This window comes from Sturnus vulgaris, unplaced genomic scaffold (assembly GCF_052056855.1).
Source record: "Sturnus vulgaris isolate bStuVul1 unplaced genomic scaffold, bStuVul1.hap1 Scaffold_87, whole genome shotgun sequence".
NCBI classification, from domain to species: Eukaryota; Metazoa; Chordata; class Aves; order Passeriformes; family Sturnidae; genus Sturnus; species Sturnus vulgaris.
Window position 1 is genome coordinate 3174462 of NW_028276756.1, and position 6324 is coordinate 3180785.

Sequence of the window (6324 nt, forward strand, 5' to 3'; positions counted from 1 at the left end):
TTCATAAAGCTCTCCTTGATTCTATGAGGCACCAGAGTGTCAGAATGGTTCCATGAGGTTCCAAAGTGTCACCATGGTCACTGTCAGAGGCTGGATGAGATCAATGTCCCAGACACCTGGGGATGAGCTGTCAATCAGTCACACAGTGGGGTGGTGCTGACCCAGGCTCTGATTGCCCCAGCAATCACAAGTCCCGCCTGGGGGAGGCCCACGAAGGCCCAGGGGCTTAAAACACAGAGCAGGTGCTCAGCCCATGGTCCATACCCTGCCTTCTCCTGGGGTCTGTGTCTCACCCACACTGGAACCCTAGGAGCTGGGAGCCATGTGTGTGTCTGTCTATAGAGCTTCTGTCCTTCTGTCTCTCTTTCCTCTCCTTCTAATACTCTTTATATGGAAGAGTTTTGGGCACCTCAACAATGTAAGTGTTTAAAGATTTCTAGATTAAATAGGCAAATTTAATGAAGTTCTGGCTATGATAAATGTTTTATATTGACTAAGATTTTGTATTAAATCCTTTTCCAAAGTTCCTTGATTTTCTATAATTTAAAAGTAAAATTTTATGTATTTTTGACCTCTAGAAAATATCTGGCTGGGGTTCCTCCTTTGTACCAAACTCGAGTAAAGGAACCTTTGGTCACCCCCAGCATTTCAGTGTTCTGGGGTGTTCCAGCCCTGCAGGCTCACCATGGCCTCTTGTTTCCATCAGGCCCTGCTGCGTCACACTGGCCCTTGGTTCCATGAGCATCTGGAGTGTCACACAGCTTGATGACATTTGTCCTTGCTGCCCCTGCCATCCCACTGCCCCAGCAACAGCCCCGAGCCACCTGTGAGGGACAGGCCCTGCTGGCCCAGGCCTGGGCTCAGGCCTTGGCCTTTCTGCTTCCTCCACCCAGCCCAGGCCTTGCTCAGCATTGCAGTTCCCTGCTCACAGCCTCGGGCTCCTGCAATCCTGCCCTCAAGGATCTGCTCTCACAAGTCCCTGGGGAGCCTTTGGCACTCCCTGCCCTCAGTGGGGCCACTGATGCTCCAAGGGACTTGGAGTTTTGCTTCTGACTCCTGGAGCAGCTTCTTCAACCTTCTCTCAGTGCCTGAGGGTCCTGGGCTCAGCCCCAAATCCACTGTGGAGGTGATTAAAATACAGAAAGCTCTCAGGATCTCTTTGTCTTCCTTCAATTGTCTTCAAGTCTGCAGGGCTTGTGCAGCTGATTGGAGTCAGTTTGGAGTTCTGTTAAGGAGGAAAATTTCGAAGTGCACCTCATGATTTTTGTTTCTATTCAGTTGAGTATTTTTTTATTTTTCAGTTCATTGTAGAGGTGATAGAAGCATTCGCCAGGTGATCTTGATGCTGAATGTCTCCTTAGGAGGTCTGGGCGTGTAGAAGAGTGAGCCTGACACTGATTGGACAACCTGCTCCTCACCCCTTCAGTCACCATGTCAGACATCGCCCACCTGGGACTGAGTCAAAACATTAAAATAAAAATTATTAAATTTTACTTGGAATTAAAAGGTGCCTATTAATAAAATTTTAGTAATAGTTTTTTGTTTATACTAATATTGTTCTATATTTTTCTTACTTCTATATTTATGTAAAAAAATCTATACATTTTTATCAAGCAAAAAATATTTTGTTCATTGGTTCTAAGTAACACTATTCCCATCATTAATTAATTTGTCAATTGACCACTATTGGGTATTGATTCCTCCCTCTTTATGTTTATAAGTCCTATTTTTACTCCTTTAGTGCTGTTTTTTTTAAATCATTTTCTCAGACAGGGTAAAAGGGGCCACTCTGGGGGAGCCGGGTGGGAATTCGATGCGGCACTGAGGGATTCTGATGGACACTTCGGGATCCGGGCGGCCACTTGGGAGGCTCTAACGGGGCTCTCTGGGCCGCGGGGATTCATGGGAGTTGTAGGCACAGGTATAACACGGTTCAATGGAGCTGTGGAGCACCATGGGAGTTGTAGGCGCAGCTCCAAAGTGTCTCGGTGAAACATGGGGCATGACCAGAGATGACGTCACAACTGCAATGGCATGCTACGGGAACCGCGGAGCATGATGGGAGCTGTAGTCCCGGAAGTAGCTCGGTGTTTGGGGGCCCGGGAAGGCATTTCGGGGACACTTTTACGTCCGAGCCGCGATTTGAGGTCCTCAGGACAGAACGTGAACGGTTCGGGAGCACTCTGGGGGAACCTGGGGAGCTCTAACCGGGCTCTTTAGGGTGCAGAGAAGGGCAGGAGTTTTAGGCGCCAGATTATGTAATGTGAAACTCAGAAGCCGCCGGGGATGAGAGGAAATGAATTCCCAGAAATGACTGTATCGGGAATCTGTGGGGTTGGGATCATTCAGGGGATCGGGGGATGCTTTTAGGGGGTCCCGAATGGGTGCTGTGGATGTACTTAGGGATCCTGGAGAATCTGGGGGACACTTAAGGGACATGTGGGGACGGATACCGGGGTTCTGTGGGGCGTGGGGCATGACGGGCGTTGTAGTCCCAGCTCCAATGGGGTTCTATCGGTCCGTGGGGCATGATGGGAGTTATAGGCAAAAAGAAAAGATGGCGCTGACACCAGGCAGCGCCCCTAAGCCTCGATCCCCGGCGCTGATTGTTTGCAGGCAATGATGGGCAGAGGGGGGAGGAGCCCATTCAACCCCTCCAATCCCTCCCAGTACAGCCCAGTACAACCCCAGGACAGCCCAGTACACCCCAGTGCCCCTCCAGGCCCTCCTTGTACACTTGAGTTCATTCCTATTCCCTTCCAGTTCCCCCCAGTGTCATGCATAGTATGCCTCAGTGTCCCCCAATCTTCCAACACTGTGCCCAGTGTGATAAATGTGATTCGTGCTAATTAAAATGTAACTATATTAACAACATTGTATTTAGATCAATAGAAGACAATTGTTACAGAGTGAGGGGGGAGATGGGTGAGACAGGACACAGGACATCTTCCAGATGTTGGGAGTCGAAGAAGAAGGTTGGAAGAAAGTCAAACAAGAATAGTAGAAGGACGTAGGTCTGACAAGCAGCATCTAGAAATAGAAAGTTTTGACCTTGAAATGGGCCAAAATGGGATGATTCCAAGCATGGGACTCAATTAAAGTCTTGTTATGGAAAACATCTGCTCAGTCACACAGTGCACCTGAGCTACCTGCAGGTCACACCTCGGTCACTGATGAAGACGATGAGCCTTCATCGGAAATAAGACCCTCAAAAGGATGAGAGACCCCCTAACCCATTATAGAGCATGCACTGTACACACAGTGACGGAAATTTTAGGAATAGAAACTAGGAGGAGTTTTCTAGAACCTTCTGTAGCCTACAGTATATAAGTGGGATTGTTAGCCTGGATGCTTTGGTACGTGAGGAATGGGAGCCACTCCCTGTACCCCCGGTCAATTTTGCTTATGCTTTATACGAACCTCAATGATACTGAATTACTTACTGCCAAATTTTGTATATTCTCAAATATATGCTCTTTGATTGTTTCATCTCCAATACTTTAATTGTCATCTCCAATACTTTGATTGTATTCGTTTTTGTTACAATTTAAAAATCTACTATTAAATTTAATCTTGTTGCTTGATAAATTGGAAAAATAGAACATCATTCATAACACCAGGTAAGCAGTGGTGGTCGAATAAACGTCCTTATCCCAATTCACAAACTCTGCGGAGACAGTCAGTCTCACAGATAACCGTCTGGTCCTTGTAGATAACCACCAGTGAAATCTGGAAGTCTGCTCCTTGAGATTGGCAGCACTGATCAAACAAAGGCAGGAAGGGCTATCGGGAAGACTGATATTGCAAGCTGGTAGTCCATGCAGCTTACTTGGAAAACATAACATAGCATAATATAACAAGGTGATTTTAAACAGAACTATTTAATCATATAATTTCTTTTATCTAGTGTCCATGCTTCAGTTCAGAGCTTAGTATTCTGGTTTATACAAGCCCCAATGCTTTTGTGATTAACACGGATCTTTTATGGATGGTCCCAGGATGGAGGCAGAGGGGATGGAGCCGGCTGGGGTGGAGAAGGATGCCCCGAGAGTGGAGGGGGATGGGGATGGAGGCGGGGGAGATGAGGGTGGATCCAGGGCAAGGCGGGCACGGCCCGGAAGCGGATCCTGGCGGCGGCTCCTCCTCCCGGGGCAGCGCGGGCGGATGATCCTGGGGAGCGGCCGCGGGGTGCGGGACGGGACCGGGAGAACGGGGGGATAGCGGGGAACGGGGGGATAGCGGGGAACGGGGGGGATAGCGGGGAACGGGGGGATAGCGGGGATTGGGGGGGATAGCGGGGAACGGGGGGATAACGGGGAACGGGGGGGATAGCGGGGAACGGGGGGATAGCGGGGATTGGGGGGGATAGCGGGGAACGGGGGGGATAGCGGGGATTGGGGGGATAACGGGGATTGGGGGGGATAACGGGGAACGGGGGGATAGCGGGGAACGGGGGGGATAGCGGGGAACGGGGGGATAGCGGGGAACGGGGGGATAGCGGGGATTGGGGGGGATAGCGGGGATTGGGGGGGATAGCGGGGATTGGGGGGATAGCGGGGATTGGGAGGATAGCGGGGAACGGGGGGGATAGCGGGGATTGGGAGGGATAGCGGGGATTGGGGGGGATAGCGGGGATTGGGGGGGATAGCGGGGATTTGGGGGATAGCGGGGAACGGGGGGGATAGCGGGGATTGGGGGGGATAGCGGGGATTGGGGGGATAGCGGGGATTGGGGGGATAGCGGGGAACGGGGGGATAGCGGGGATTGGGGGGGATAGCGGGGATTGGGGGGGATAGCGGGGATTGGGGGGATAGCGGGGATTGGGAGGATAGCGGGGAACGGGGGGGATAGCGGGGATTAGGGGGATAGCGGGGAACGGGGGGATAGCGGGGATTGGGGGGATAGCGGGGATTGGGGGGGATAGCGGGGATTGGGGGGATAGCGGGGAACGGGGGGATAGCGGGGAACGGGGGGGATAGCGGGGAACGGGGGGGATCCTCTGTGTGGGTGCCGGTGCCGGGGCTGTGGAAGGAAGGGGAGGAGGAGGAGGAGGAGGCGCTGGCCGGCCCGGGATGAGCGCTGGCATGTATTATCTGAGGCGAGCTGATGTCTCTCACCGCTTTAGCTCTAGAATTACTCTGAGGCCCGGCCATCCCTCCCTCCCTCCCTCCCTCCGGCAGCGCAGCTTTTGCCCGCGGTGCCATCGAGTCCCCGGGCCGGGCTCTGAGCCCGGAGCTCTGCTCAGGCCGGCCCTAAAGCCGCAATGTTTTGTGCTTCCCGCAGGTGTGTGGTTAAAGCCGGGACATTCCAGGCCCGGTGTCTGATGCAGCGTTTTGGAGAGTGCCCAGAGCTGCAGGTGCCAGTGGCACAGGTGAGGTTTGGGGTGACCCAGGCGCTCCCAAGGCTTTGGATGTGCAGCCCCTGGGAAGGCTCCCTGTGCCTGTGCTGGGCTCCTGTCAGCTCCCCAGGCATGGGTTTGTGGGCAGGGAAAGGAAAGGAGCCAGGGCCTCGTGTTCATCTGGGTCCTTTTGTATCTAAAGTCCAGATTTGGCTTCTGGTGCTGTATTTTCTACTGCAATTTAAACATTCTGTTTTTAATAAAACTATTTTTGGTGTCGTTTTCCTGTCCCTGGAGACACAATGGCCATCGTGTGGGAAGGAGGGAGAGCTCAGGAAGGAGAAAGGATGGGGGAAAGGTGCTTGTAATTTTACTTCTCAATGTCCTCTGATTTTTTGGGCAATAACTTCAGGTCGTTCTCCTCCATGGAGTGTGTTTGGCCAGTGATCAGGGCGAGGTTTCTCCCCGTTCTTATCCCAGGGCAGGAGCCTTTCAGCGTGGGCTCTGTGCCACTGGGTGGCCTCGTGGTTTTCTGTCTCTTGTGATCGCTGTGTGCATCTCCAGGGAGGCAAACGAGGCCATGCTGAGCCTCGAGATGCAAAATGTTCCCATTTGCCACGGAAATGTTCGTGTTGGCCAGGCTGGGAACATCTCAGCATGTCCAGGGCCGGTGAGGGATGGGGTCCAGCACTCCAAGTGACGCTGGGACCAGAACCACAAGGACCATTTGGAGCCACACTTGAGCCTGGGGATGACCTTGACCTCAGCCTGACGCTGCTTCACCCCAGGACAGGAGAGCCACCATCAGCTTTTATTACCCACCCATAAAAGCTTCACCTTTGAACCTCCCCAAATCCCATCTGGGACCCCCCCACGGGACCCCCCCAAACTCTGGGACCCCCCTCCAGCCCCCTCAGCCACGCTGTGGCCGCAGCTTCATCTCAGTGAAGGGGATGGAGACGTTGAAGCCTTTCCAGGGGAACCAG

At 52.8% G+C, this 6324-nt stretch overlaps 1 non-coding gene across 1 annotated transcript; it reads left to right on the forward strand.

Annotated features, from left to right (window-relative positions):
- Positions 1-5064: 5064 nt before the first annotated feature.
- LOC148217316 (small nucleolar RNA SNORD45) lies at positions 5065-5148 on the forward strand. Its single transcript, XR_015801122.1, has one exon. It is a non-coding gene; the product is annotated as a small nucleolar RNA SNORD45 (small nucleolar RNA).
- The last annotated feature ends 1176 nt before the right edge of the window (positions 5149-6324 follow it).